Here is a 15,073-nt window from a genome sequence, read left to right on the forward strand (position 1 = left end):
GCTCCTATGGCTTTTTAATTTCTTCGAGGTTTCTACTGTTTCTTCAACTGAAGGGGCTTTTTAATTTCTTCGAGGTTTCCACTGTTTTTTGAAGAGGAGGTTCAGGTATGTTTGGACCTTGGTTAACTGTGTGAAGAGGAGTCTAGGGCGATCAGATTCTACGAGATACCCTAGCCTTTTCGGGTTATCCTTCTCTTTTTTAAAATATTCAACAGGTGATCAATTCCTCATCAGGGTTTGTTTTGGTTTTCCCTTAATTCTTTGTTTCTCTTTCTTACAAAAGAATTTATAAGAATCTGAGACATACTCATTAGGGTCTATTTTCGTTTGTATCTCTTACGGTTTATTTCAGAAGGCTTATGTAGAACCTTGCCTTCAAAATTCAATATGTTTTAACTATTTCGCTACAGAAATAACAACTGGGACTACAGTAAGTGGTTTCTTGAGCAACATTCTGGGCTTTATCCTGCTATAATATTTTCTTCTTGTGTTTGAGATTTATAAGGTCAGTTCATGGTATAATATTTGCTACTATTGTCTGAAGATTTGAGGGCGAACTAATCTTTACAATAACCATATAATTGTTTTTTTCATATGCAGCATATAGCACGAGCAGTTAGAGATCCAGCAGCATAACCACTAGAATCAACGCAAGCATAACTTCTGTTAGATCGAGAACAGTTTCACGAAATAGTTTTGGTTTCTGATGTCACATAGACACTTTTTTTTGGTTCAACTATTCTGTAATGGTCCCCTGCATAAGGGGGTTGGGTTTTTATGTCAGGTCTCTGTATCATAGGGTTTGTTCTGCGACTGCCATACTTGTCATTAATGTTGTGTAATGGGTTTCTACATGTTATGTTTCGAATCGATACTTCGGTGACATTGGGCAGGTTCTGTTGTTTGAGAACTAAATGCGTTCACATAAGGCACATGTCAAAGCATGTCAATGCTCTCGTACATGCAATTGACCATAGTTACCTAATGGTAGATAGGTCGGTGCTCTTTTGTGTTCTAATTTAGGCTAGACCAGTGGTTTTTTGATAGTTGAGAGTAGGTTTAAATGTGCAAAGATTGGAATTGAAAATAAAATTATGTTCAATAGTTAAAACTATGTAATCATCTTTTATTTATCCAGAGGGCAACGAGGTTATTGGATGGTCCAATGATAGTGATAATGTTGATAATGGCTCCCTTAAATCAAATTCAACAACAAATTTCATTCACCGTTGTTCTCTGCATATTCGATTTTGAAATGGTCCAACACTGTCTTATTCTTTAATTCCTGGCTCCAGAAAATTCTCATGAATTCTCCAAAATTATATCCTTTGTACCAAGCTAGATGCTATTCATCAACCAGGGATGCTGCAGGGGCAATGAAGGCATCCTCCGAGGGGCCATAAAACGTAGGAATTGATATACGTGCAGCAGATGCATTTGTTACTGCTCGATGTTCTACACTTCTGAATCTACCATTCCTCACAACCTGACAAATTATTAGCATTAATAATAACATTTTCAAATTCCCATTGCTCACAACCTAATAAATTATTAGCATTAGCATTAGCATTAACAATAACATTGTCAAATTTTTAGGAGGAAATAAAGTATTGGATCTGCTCTTGCTCTTGTTAAATACCTGCAGTTGATCTATTTTGTATGTTCAATGAATGCATGCTTTAGATCAAACTATATTCTGAGGCCTTTACATTCAATGGGCTGTACTCAAAAAATTCCTCCTTGAAGAAAGCAGAAAATGTGATTACGGATTAGTTGGTATCTTCTGTCTCTTGAATGAATGAATGGTCTAGATAGAACTGTGTTCTGAGACCTATGCATTTCTGATATGATAGAACCACATGGTTCAGTTTACATCTATGGGAAATCAATGAATTTCTTTCAGAAACGATGTTCAGAACTTAAGAGACCAATATTTGGGATCTAAAATTCAAATTTTGATTGTAGGAAGATGTGGGTGGATTAACCTCTCAAGACCAACCTTTCTAAAAGAGGTATTTAAAATCTTAGGCTATTTATAAATTGTGGGGGGAATTTACCTAGATTTTGCAATTATATGAATTACAGTGGCTAAGATAGTGTTTATGTTCTGCTGTCTCTATATATCGCTATTGCGTACCTACTTCCTTGCCTTGAACTATGATTAAGACCAAAGAGAAATGAGGTGCTTTAATGCCCTGATGGGGAAGATGTCATTTCTTCATGTCTTTGTGTTCATAATGGTCCTATCCGTACAAAAACAAATAGGATATATATAAACCCTGGATCTATTAATTGTTGTTTAATTGCCTTTTGATCCCTGTATTCAGGTTTAAGTTAGATTTATGGTACTTGGAACATCTTAAATTGGTAAGTGAATGAGTACTTATTTCAAAATTAAGATTTGACACTGATATCTCTGTTGGACCTCACAACAAAAGAGCACAAGTTTTTATATAAGTTACGTTGAGCTGCTAGTGTAATGGTTTCTTTTCCAAATAAAGAGTTAAAATGGATTTATCCTGAATGGAACTTCGTTAGTAAATGGATACTTCTAAAATTCAAATTTGAGATTGATGAAGACCTATTGGACTACTTTGCCTAGGACTGAATTATTACTTCGAGATTGTGCAAATTTCTTGTACTTGAATCTTCTACAATTGCTGAGATGAGCATATTCTTGATTTCTTTTTATGGTTGATATATCCAAGTCCAGTTAAGGTAACTTAAATTTTCTCTGCAGAGCAATGTTCAACTCTAGAAGGCGAGGAATCATTCAGCTGCTGGGAGACATTTTTTGGATTTGAGAAGATGAAGGTTTGATTTTCATAAACATTGATATTTGTTCTGTTTAGCATGTAAGAGTAAGAGGCCAGATGTAAGAAGTGATTATTATATCGGAATAGTTGAAAAGCATTAAGGAACAGAGCATCACGTAATTCTTCACTAAATCTCTTCTGCTGTAAACTTGTTTGCAGGTTTTGAGATTGGAAATCTTCATTTGATCCCTCTGCTAAAGCTTGCACAGCCTATTCTCTATTATAGTTACTAACCCCTTTTCAGATCACGGGAAGCATTCTTTGACATTTATGTTAGGTTTAAATGGGTGGTGTAAGTCTACCCCTTTGGAAACCTGAGGACCAGAGTGTTGTGCAGATTGGAGGTGTCTGCATCAAAACATAAAGGCATACTTTTCTCGTAGAAGAACACTGTTAAAAATTCCATATGTGAGCATAATGCATACTTCGCAAATGCAAAATATGAATATATCTTGCTGTGATATGCTTTGTACACACTAGCTTGAGCACTCTAGTATTGTTCATAGCAAATGAGAAGATCCACTGATCTCCATTGTCCTTCACAAAATACACTACTTATTGAATAACAATGAACTTAAAAATGCTTATGAAGGTTATAAATTTTCAACATAAACACATCAAAATAGTCACTACATACACCACAATGGCAACCCCAACAACACAGAGATGTTTGACCCTGGCCGAAAACAACCATCCATACATTGCAATCAAGATAGCTAATAAATAGAATTAATACAATTATACCAATCGATGTGATGAAGTATATTCCATGAAATCGCAATGTTTGAGATAACTACATTTAAGATAGAAAAAAAATGCCACAATAATATTTTTGTCCAGATAGATTACAAACCCTTCGCACAATTCTTTCAGGAAAAAGGATGATATTGAAGAATGTAGCTAAATTAAAGGCATATATGACCATACCATAGGTGAATAACCCAAAATAACCATCCATATATAATTACACCAATTGATATGATGAAGCATATTCCGTGAAATTGCAATGTCTGAGATAACTACATTGGAGAAAAAAATTTGTCACAATGACATTATTATCCAGATGGGGTACAAACCCTTCATACCATTCTTTCAGGAAAAAGGATGAGAATGAAGAATGTAGATATTTCTTAGCTGCTATAAAGTAAAGGTGATTTGACTATACCATGGGCGAATAGTATATTAAGAAATAAGTTAACTTCCAGTTCAAAATTTATGCAGAAAACTACAATTTCTCTCTAATATTTAGAGATAAAAATAGAATCGAATAAAAATAATTAGGCTATATCCTGCACTAGTACCTCCAAAACATATTCCTATTTTGCACTCTCACAAGATCCGGTAGGGTATTCCAAAGCAATTTCTTTCTGCTCCGCAATCCCTTGTTCAACTAGGCATCAAAAGGAGGTTCTTTCACACCATTCCCTCCCTCTATTAGAAACCTCTCTTGCAGATAAAACAACAGCAATTACTGCAGAGCAGAGATCTCTCTAACCTTGCCTTCCAACTCACCTACTCTGGTTTCAAGCTCTCCTGCTCTTTCATTCATTCTTATATCCAACAGCCTTATGAGCTCATCTTGAATCACCTTCTGTATCATCTGGGACCTCTTATACTCATCCACTTCTTGAAGCCACAGATCTGCGAATTGGCAATCTTTCCAAGCCTCGAACCAAGGGCCTCCCATTGTATAATGTATAGCTTTGGGAAGTTCCTTGTCATCAATCTCATTGTGACCAACAAGGAAATTCCAAGTGTAGGGAATGGGTCCAATATCATTGTCATCAAGCCAATTTTGATGTGTTTATGTTGAAAATTTATAACCTTCATAAGCATTTTTAAGTTCACTGTTATTCAATAAATAGTGTATTTTGTGAAGGACAATGGAGATTAGTGGATCTTCTCATTTGCTGTGAACAATACTAGAGTGCTCAAGCTAGTGTGTACAAAGCATATCAAAACAAGATATATTCATATTTTGCATGTGTGAAGTATGCATTATGCTCACATATGGAATTTTTAACAGTGTTCTTCTACGAGAAAAGTATGCCTTTATGTTTTGATGCAGACACCTCCAATCTGCACAGCACTCTGGTCCTCAGGTTTCCATAGGGGTAGACTTACACCACCCATTTAAACTTAACATAAATGTCAAAGAACGCTTCCCGTGATCTGAAAAGGGGTTAGTAACTATAATAGAGAATAGGCTGTGCAAGCTTTAGCAGAGGGATCAAATGAAGATTTCCAATCTCAAAACCTGCAAACAAGTTTACAGCAGAAGAGATTTAGTGAAGAATTACGTGATTCTTTGTTCCTACAAACAATTGTGGTATTTATGAATGAAAACCACTAAAATATTCAGGTTGGGGATGAATAATCTACAGGGGACAACACCAATCTTTAGATTGCCGAAAAGCTAGAAAAGCTATCTTTATTCCATTATCTCTAATCTTTGATACAAAGAAAAGTCCCTAGATAACTAGCATACCGGCCCTACAATGGCTTCCCTCGGCGTATGGCTCATCTAAGCACATTCTTTATCCCCCTATGACAATTATAAGCACTGGATATACATCTATACCAAACCAGACTCCTGTTTAATGAGCTTAAAAAATGCCAGTGGATTGTGACAGATCTCATTGATGGTATGTCCTTCTGGAATTGCCACAGTTGAGTTGTAGAAGTAGCCTGCCCAGCCTGCCCACCTTCTGTCCACGTTTCCTTGTTAGCACCTATTCCTTGGTTAGTTTTTCGTTCTTCACATCATGTAGTGCGGTTTATTTCCACTAATCATTCTGCTGAGTTGTAAGGAATCTTAAAAGATAACCACGACTGCAGTTGAGGTTAGCTTAGCTAAACTGTAACTTTACATTAGATTATTCTTATTATCATATTCATTTTAAGTCCAGATATTTGTTTGCCCAATACAGCACATGGTCAGTGCTGCCTTGTCCTGCACTCTTCAAATGTAGAACTGCTCGAGGAAGGTTAAGAGAGAGGGCAATCACATCACTGAGGATCATGAAATGAGACGAAGAGAAACAATATTATTAAGAGGATGACGCAAAAGAAAATTGGATATGGAAGTATATGAAGATATAACTAAGACTTTCACACTTAACTTCCAATTCCTATTACCATTTACTTGCCTAATAACATTTCATTCCATGTTCTCTCTTTGACACATGCTAATGTATTACATAAACAATTTACATAATGTGACCATTGCTATAATGCCATAACACTGTGACACCACCCTTGATGGTCACAACAATGACAAACATAGCTAAAAACATCCATTCCCAGGTTCTATCGAAGAATGTTTGTTTAAAATTAAAAACCGATTGCTGAGACCATGAATACAGTCCCACACCAAAGAAATGTAAAGATTCCTAAACCACTTTTCCTAAAAATAAAGAATAAAAAAATAGCAGATTAGTTTCCAGCAGTTATAGTAACCTAAAAGACTTTGATGAATCAAATTTAGTAGTGTAAATCAAACCCTTACATGAGTGCTGGGAAAAGCAGATGTTCGAAGCGTTTCCTGTACTTCACTTGACAAATTCTTTTTCGGCTTGCTCAAGATGAATGTAGCTTGATCAGGAGTTGCAGCAATAGAAGTTATTCGACACCCATGTCCCAACGTCTGTGAATACCTTCACTTGGATAGAGAAAATCAAGCTCAACAGCTTTACTTGGATTTCAATTCAATTAGGAAACAGAAGTGTTGGTTGCTTCCGCCATGAACCTGTTAGGCAGGCCTTTATCTTCAACATGTTCCTAGCAATTACCATCATGGTTCTATTATTTCATTTAGGCACCCCATTTTACTGAGGCATATATGGAAGAGTCGGCTACTTTTTATGCCTTGGTACTTTGGTGATCTTTAAAAAATATCTTGAAACATATTCCACTATCCCCTGTCCTCGGACTCTTCATCTTTTTGTCACTGAACTTTTCAGCTTGCATGGCAAATGCAACCTGAACTTCTGTGAAGAATAAAAATAATGCTATCTAATTTTTCAGAACAAAAAGATCACCTGATTTGAAAACCCTGCATTGCTTCACATAACCACACCCCATTGATTTCCAATAGTTGGCATTGATGTCACACAAAATCCCTCTTTTGATTTCCCACTAATCCATTTAAATGGAAAAAAAATCGCTCACTTTATATGATTGTTGTTTATAGAGTGTACCTAAGAAAAACCGTGCATCATCAGATCACTACAAGGAAGTTTAGTAAACACTCAAAAGCCTCAGCTTCAAGAGTATTTCCCAGAAGCACAAACATTATCGATATTACTCCAACATTCCAGAGTAACAATCAATACCCCAACTGCAACAACATGGGTTCCCTTATTTTAGGAACTACTATGGCTAAATCAAACTCCAGCAAACATTTATGCTACTATTTCTTCAACTGAAGGGGCTTTTTAATTTCTTCGAGGTTTCCACTGTTTTTTGAAGAGGAGGTTCAGGAGAATCTAGAGATATTAAAATAAAAGCACTGGCAAGAGAAGGGGGATTAAAGTATGATGTACCTGGAAAAAGCCATCTTCCACGCACGCATGGCGGATTTCTTCAACTACCCTTGTTTTGTTGGGGCCATCCAGGTCCTGGAGATCCACCACCAGAATGCTCTCAGAGTAAGACACCTCAAACAGTTGGGGGCATTCACTGGGAGGTAGGATATATTTATCTTGAACTTGAAGATGATTTATTCCATTGGACAACAACTTTTCGACAACACTCACATCCTGGGTCAGGACATCTTCCATTGTAGACAACATATTTCTTTCTCAAGTGCTGTAAAATTGGCAGTGGCACCTACCTATTGCTGTGAAAAACTAAGCTTCGATTCGCACACCAGAAATAGGATATCGGATGATGGGAAAAAGAAGAGTGAACATTTAAGTGCGTGTGTGTAGATCTCTGCAAATGAATTGAAAAGACATCCCCATGTTAAAGTTTTCAATATACACTATACAGTTTTACTACTATTTTTTACTCTCTTTCTTTTAATTTTCAGAATCAAAAGAGAGGATGAATTACGTTTAATGAATAGCAAAAGAATTTAAAAGAAGAATTATAAATTCTGGTTATGTTGTTCAAATTCACAGCAAGAGCCAATTGGCATCATTTTCGATTTTCTGAATGTGTTATGCATGGCTGTAGCAGTGCACAAGTTAGCCCAAGCAGTGAAGATTTCACTAGAGATGTAGGCTTTGGAAGACAAGTCAGAGTGGAAAATGAGAATCCTTACAAGGTCTGGGGCATCCCCATAATGTCCAAAGTTTGGAATTTTAGGCTATATCAGTGGTTTTGTTAGGGTTTTTGAGGGGTTTCGGTGGGTTTTATTTTTGTTTATTTGCTTCTTTGGATTTCTTCAAAGACCATGTAATAATCCTGTTGATGGTAGAGCTATATGCTGGTAACTGTCCCTAGGCTTGGTTTTTGATGTTTTGTAAACTAGTCTACTTTTTGATCTGGATCTCTGTTGCTCTCGATGAGCTCTCCGTTGATCTCTTTAATTGCAATCTGAATATGCACTATACGGTTTTACTATCTCATCGTTATGGTTTCTTCTGTAAGTGTTTTTAAAATGACACGTTTCACGAAATGGTTTTGGTTTCTGATGTGACATAGACACTTTTTTTTGGTTCAACTATTCTGTAATGGTCCCCTGCATAAGGGGGTTGGGTTTTTATGTCAGGTCTGTGTATCATTGTGTTTGTTCTGCCACTGCCATACTTGTCATTAATGTTGTGTAATGGGTTTCTGCATGTTCTATTTCGAATCGATACTTCTGTAACATTGGGCTGGTTCTGCTATTTGAGCACTAAATACGTTCACATAAGGCACATGTCAAAGCATGTCAATGCTCTCGTACACACAATTGGCCAATTAGTTGCCTAACGGTAGATAGGTCGGTGCTATTTTGTGTTGTAATTTAGGCTAGACCAGTGGTTTTTTGATGGTTGAGAGTAGGTTTAAATGTACAAAGATTAGAATTGAAAATAAAATTATGTTCAATAGTTAAAACTATGTAATCATCTTTTATTCATCCAGAGGGCAACGGTTTTATTGGATGGTCCAGTGATAGTGATAATGTTGATAATGGCTCCCTCAAATCAAATTCAACAACAAATTTCATTCACCGTTGTTCTCTGCATATTCGATTTTGAAATGGTCCAACACTGTCTTATTCATTAATTCCTGGCTCCAGAAAATTCTCATGAATTCTCCAAACTTATATCCTTTGTACCGAGCCGGATGCTGTTCATCAACCAAGGACGCTGTAGGGGCAATGAAGGCGACGCATGGTCGATTTCTTCAACTACCCTTGTTCTGTTAGGTCCATCCAGGTCCTGGAGATCCACCACTGGAATGCTCTCAAAGTAAGACACCTCAGACAGGTGGGGGCGCTCACTGGGAGGCGGGATATATTTATATTGAACTTGAAGATGATTTATTCCATTGGATAACAGCTTTTCGACAACATTCACATCTTGGGCCAGGACATCTTCCATTGTAGATGGCATATTTCTTTCTCGAGTGCTGTAAAATTGGCAGTGGCACCTACCTATTGCAGTGCAAAACTAAGCTTCGATTCGCACACCAGAAATAGGATATCAGATGATGGGCAAAAGAAGAGTGAACATTTAAGTGTGTGCATGCAGATCTATGCAAATGAATTGAAAAGACATCCCCATGTTAAAGTTTTCAATATACACTATACAGTTTTACTACTATTTTTCACTCTTTCTTTTAATTTTCAGAATCGAAAGAGAGGATGAATTACGTTTAATAAATAGCAAAAGAATTTAAAAGAAGAATTATAAATTCTGGTTATGTTGTTCAAATTCACGGCAAGAGCCAATTGGCATCATTTTCGATTTTCTGAATGTGCTATGCATGGCTGTAGTGGTGCACAAGTTAGCCCAAGCAGTGAAGCTTTCACAAGAGTTGTAGGCTTTGGAAGACAAGTCAGAGTGGAAAATGAGAATCCTTACAAGGTCCGGGCCATCCCCATAATGTACAAAGTTTGGAATTTTAGGCTATATCATTTGTTTTGTTAGGGTTTTTGAGGGGTTTCGGTGGATTTTATTTTTGTTTATTTTCTTCTTTGGATTTCTTCAAAGACCATGTAATAATCCTGTTGATGTTAGAGCTATATGCTGGTAACTGTCCCTGGGCTTGGTATTTGATGTTCTGTAAACTAGTCTGCTTTTTGGGCTTGGTATTCGATGTTCTGTAAACTAGTCTGCTTTTTTATTTGGATCTTTGTTGCTCTCGATTAGCTCTCTGTTGATCTCTTTAATTGCAATCTGAATATGCACTATACGGTTTTACTATCTCATCGTTATGGTTTCTTCCGTAAGTGTTTTTAAAAATGACACGTTTCACGAAATAGTTTTGGTTTCTGATGTCACATAGACACTTTTTTTTGGTTCAACTATTCTGTAATGGTCCCCTGCATAAGGGGGTTGGGTTTTTATGTCAGGTCTCTGTATCATCGGGTTTGTTCTGCGACTGCCATACTTGTCATTAATGTTGTGTAATGGGTTTCTGCATGTTCTGTTTTGAATCGATACTTCTGTAACGTTGGGTTGGTTCTGCTATTTGAGCACTAAATGCATTCACTTGGCCAATTAGTTGCCTAACAGTAGATAGGTCGGTGCTGTTTTGTGTTGTAATTTAGGCTAGACTAGTGGTTTTTTGATGGTTGAGAGTAGGTTTAAATGTGAAAAGATTGGAATTTTAGGCTATCTAAGCAGTTTTGTGATTAGAACCATCTCCAGTATCTCATGGAAACTCAAGCTCAAGCCTCAGCAAGCAACCATCAAGAGAATTCTGAGTCTTTCTCCACCCCAGTTAAAATACCACTCAGTTCCTGCTGCGTTATCTCTTTTAAGTCATTCTCTTTCCTCTCCATTTTCAATTACAAGCCCACCTTCAATCGCATAAAACATTCATACTCTGTCAGTCAATGTACACCTGATTCAATAACCCACAACTTCAACCCCTTTTAGATCACCTTCAAAAACCTGGGTATTTCTCAGTTGATATATGCACAGCACAAAAACAACATTCTCAAGGATGTGGGTAAGCAAACTCTGTCAATGGCTTCCATGCTCTTGTTCACCTCTCTGATTCAGCAAGTCCAGTTGGCACTATCTTTAGCAATTACCCAAATCCTGAACTCACACTTTCAATCCAACATGGCCTCAAAAGAGCCAGAGGCATACAAACATTGAGACCTTAAATTATTTACAAAATGTAGGCCACCATTATACCATTTAATGGGAGAATAATGAGTACCCATCAACATCATTACCATAGGTTTCTCCCATAAAATGGTTTTGGGGTCAATGTCAATAGTGAAAATATCATCTACATAATAATCAACATTTTTTATATCCGCTTCTCATGGGATTGAATTTGAAGAGCCACACTTGATTCTTCTCTACCTTCACTATGTTAAGACAATTTAAGTACATATAGGTTATAGTTTTAATGTTATAGTTAATGTGTTAGGTATTAAAGTTTATGTGTTGTAACATTTTAGGAGTTACAATGTGTTTATGATGAGAGTGTACTAGGAGTCATAATTTTTAGAATTCGTTGTGTTAAAAATCATATTGCACTATGGTTTACTTAATAATAGAGTTATTCCCTTAAGGATTATAAGGTAATAAATGCCATTTTTTCTTAATGGTAATAGTGGTTAGAAGTTGCATTTTGGAAGGGTTTGCAATTCTCCAAGAGTGATCAAAGTATATTATGGTTTATATGGGATATGGGACATACAAGTATTTTGACTTTCATAATGGTTTTTGGTTAAGACACATTGTATTTGATATTATAGTGACCATAGTGGTGAAAGGTTACATTAATAAAGGGAAAAAATTAGTGGGGCTAATATATAGTGCAATATATATGAATATCTAATAATAAATTCATTATAAGTATTTTTATTCTTCATGAAAGTATTTTTTTGTTGTATTTGCGTTCTTCAATTTATGCCTTACGGCGTTTCCTTTGCAACATCTGGTGCAAATGCTAGTAGTATTATTTTCTACCTTGATTTTTATATCTCCTAAATAATTTATTAAGAATAATCTAATTTTAATTTTAAATTAAAAGAAAAAGATTTGATTTTTCATATGGTAAGCCCCTTGTTACTATGTATATTTTATATACAGTTTAAAATACAAAATACAAAATTAATAATAATGTAGTAGTATTAATTGATTTTTCTAAAATAAAAATACTATAAATTTATTTTGTTTCCCTAATTTAAATTATCTTAATTATTTTCTTCAATATTTTAATATTTAATTTCCATTTTTTGTATTTAAATTTCTCACCTACCACTCAGGTTAAGGAAAAATAATTTTTAATATTTTATTTTTCTATTTTTCATTCCCTTAAAACCAAAAAATAATATTTAGTTTTTCTAGTAATTAATATATATATATATATATATATATATATATATATATATATATATGGAATTTAGGACTTTTAGGAGAATATTGAGTATGACAACAAAGACAAAAGCTAAAAAGAGAATAATAAAATATATCCCAACTACCCAAAATATATCCAATTCTAATGTTGAATGGAGGATGAAAACAAAGATAAAATCTAGGAAGAGAATAATAACATTTATCCCAACTACCCAAAATACATCTAATTCCAATGTTGAATGGAAAAACGATCTACCCATAGCATCATAACATCCCACTAGTAGGGAGATAGTTTTTTTCCATCCAACACTGGGGCTTGCCCTTGCCTAAGCTTAGACTAAAATAAAAAGATAATATTTAGTCTTTATAGTAATATTAAACACACACACACATATATATTCTTTGTGAAGACATATTTTTTTAATTTATATGAGGAATTTAGGACTTCAAAGAAACTATTGAATATGACAAGAAAGTTAAAAGTTGGGGAGAGAATAACAACATATCATAGCATCATAGCATCCCACAAGTAGAGAGATCGCTCTTCCATCCAACATTGGGGCTAACACCTAGTTCGAATATATGTGTGTGTGTGTGTGTGTGTGTGTGTGTGTGTGTGATGACGTGTTTATTTCATTCACATATTTAATGTTGCATAACTTATCATTCGTATAAAGAACACGAACATAAGATGTACTTTGAAAAAATCCAAAAAATCCAAGTTGGGGGAGAGGCATATGATTTACTCTTTTCACATGTGTATAAGTGAAAATATAAAGAAAACGCTGCCACTATGGAGTTTCCATGGATAATGTATGTTTTAAATGGTTGTTACATTAAGATGATCTTCTACTTCCTTCTTATCCTTCAAAGTTGTTTCCTATAAACCTAGTATTTAACCCAATTTAACTCAATTTTTAACATGATATGATAATAATTTAGGGTTAAGCTAAGAGTTTTTACATGTCTCAATACCTAATCAATGTGAAGGTTTTAGTCTCTTTAATACCTTTTTAAAATTCTACATGTGAGTAACTCCACATTCTCAGTGATGCTAGTTAGTATGGCATCTACTTAGTATCAGGGTGGCCAAGGTGTGACTAGCTCCACATTGTAAGTAATGAAAATTAACCTAACATCTATTTAATATCACTTTGTTCAACAATATAAATTAACTTTCTCAAAAAACTGCTATTAAGGTGATTTATTAATTGGAAAGCTCTTAGTGTATTATGAACTTTGTTGACAAATTTTTGACTAAAAAATAATCATTTAAAGCTTTAAATGAATTTCAAAAAGTTTTGGACCCCAAAGCATCAAAATTAAATTTAATAACAATACAATTTAGTATCTCTAATTGTTTTCCCCTAAAAAAAATTAAAAAAAAAACCAATTAAATCATAATTCACTCAAAATCCATATTTAAATATTTTGATTTAATAACAATACAATTTAGTATCTCTAATTGTTTTCCCCAAAAAAATTAAAAAAAATAAAAATCAATTAAATCATAATTGACTGAAAATCCATATTTAAATATTTTGATTTTATAAAAAATAATAGTTTTTCTAAAAACCATGAATTATAATTAAAATCTATGTATTCATTTAAATATATTGGTTAGTTTTTTAAAAAATAAAAGAGGATTTTGTTTTGTATTAGATGGGCATTTGTACATATCATGTGAAGGATTGTAACAATTATCAATATTAAGACATAGTAATAATCATGATTGAATTTTTTTTTTCCCTGTTTGAGCAAAGGCATTTGTACTATTTAACAAGATACATCTTGATAACTTATATATGCTAAAGCATCACATATATATAAATGTTGGCATTTGTACTATTTAACGAGATACATGCTAATCTTGATAGCTTATTCTATAGCATCACATATATACAAATGTTTGCATTTGTACTATTTAACGAGATACATGCTAATTTTGATATATACAAATGTTGAGATTTATTACATGCTAATTTTGATAGCTTATTCTATAGCATCACATATATACAAATGTTGGGATTTATTTACCGAATAATCTTTGGATAGGAATATAGCATCACATATATACCAATGTTAGGATTTTTTTACCGAATAATCTTTGAATAGGAATTTTGATGTACGTAAAAAGTCTAAGTATAGTTGTGGGTGGCCTGTGATCGGAAAGTGAAGTAGCGAAACGTTCATATGGAAAAGCATAAGTACGATAGTATGGATCAACACGAACATCATATAGCGCAATAAGTGCACAATAATCAACGCAAAGGCAATAAGTGCACAATAATCAAATAAATAGATAACTATTTTATGAAAAGGATGGTTCATCACATAGAAGACACGTATGGAAAAGCATAAGTACAATAGTATGGATCAACATGAACATCATATAGTGCAGCATACATTTTCAACGCAAAGGCAATAAGTACATAATAGTCAAATAATCAGATAAGTATTTTATGAAAAGGATTGTTCATCACATAGAAGACACGTATGGATCAACACAAACATCATATAGTGCACCATACAGTTTCAATGCAAAGGCAATAAGTGCACAATAGTCAAATAACTAAATAACTATTTTATGAAAAGGATTGTTCATCACATAAAAGACACGTGTGCTCTATTTTTTCCATTTGTTTTCACCGTAGCTCTTCAATTTTGCATTGTTCATTAGTCTACATTCATCCCTACACCTAGTGTACATTCATCTCTGCACCTAGTTTTTCTTCTTCAATTTTGCATTGTGCATTAGTCTACATTCATCCTTACACCTAG

This window comes from Pinus tabuliformis, chromosome 7 (genome assembly GCF_031772625.1).
Source record: "Pinus tabuliformis cultivar Carrire ecotype Pingquan chromosome 7, CPIR1, whole genome shotgun sequence".
In the NCBI taxonomy this organism is placed as follows: Eukaryota; Viridiplantae; Streptophyta; class Pinopsida; order Pinales; family Pinaceae; genus Pinus; species Pinus tabuliformis.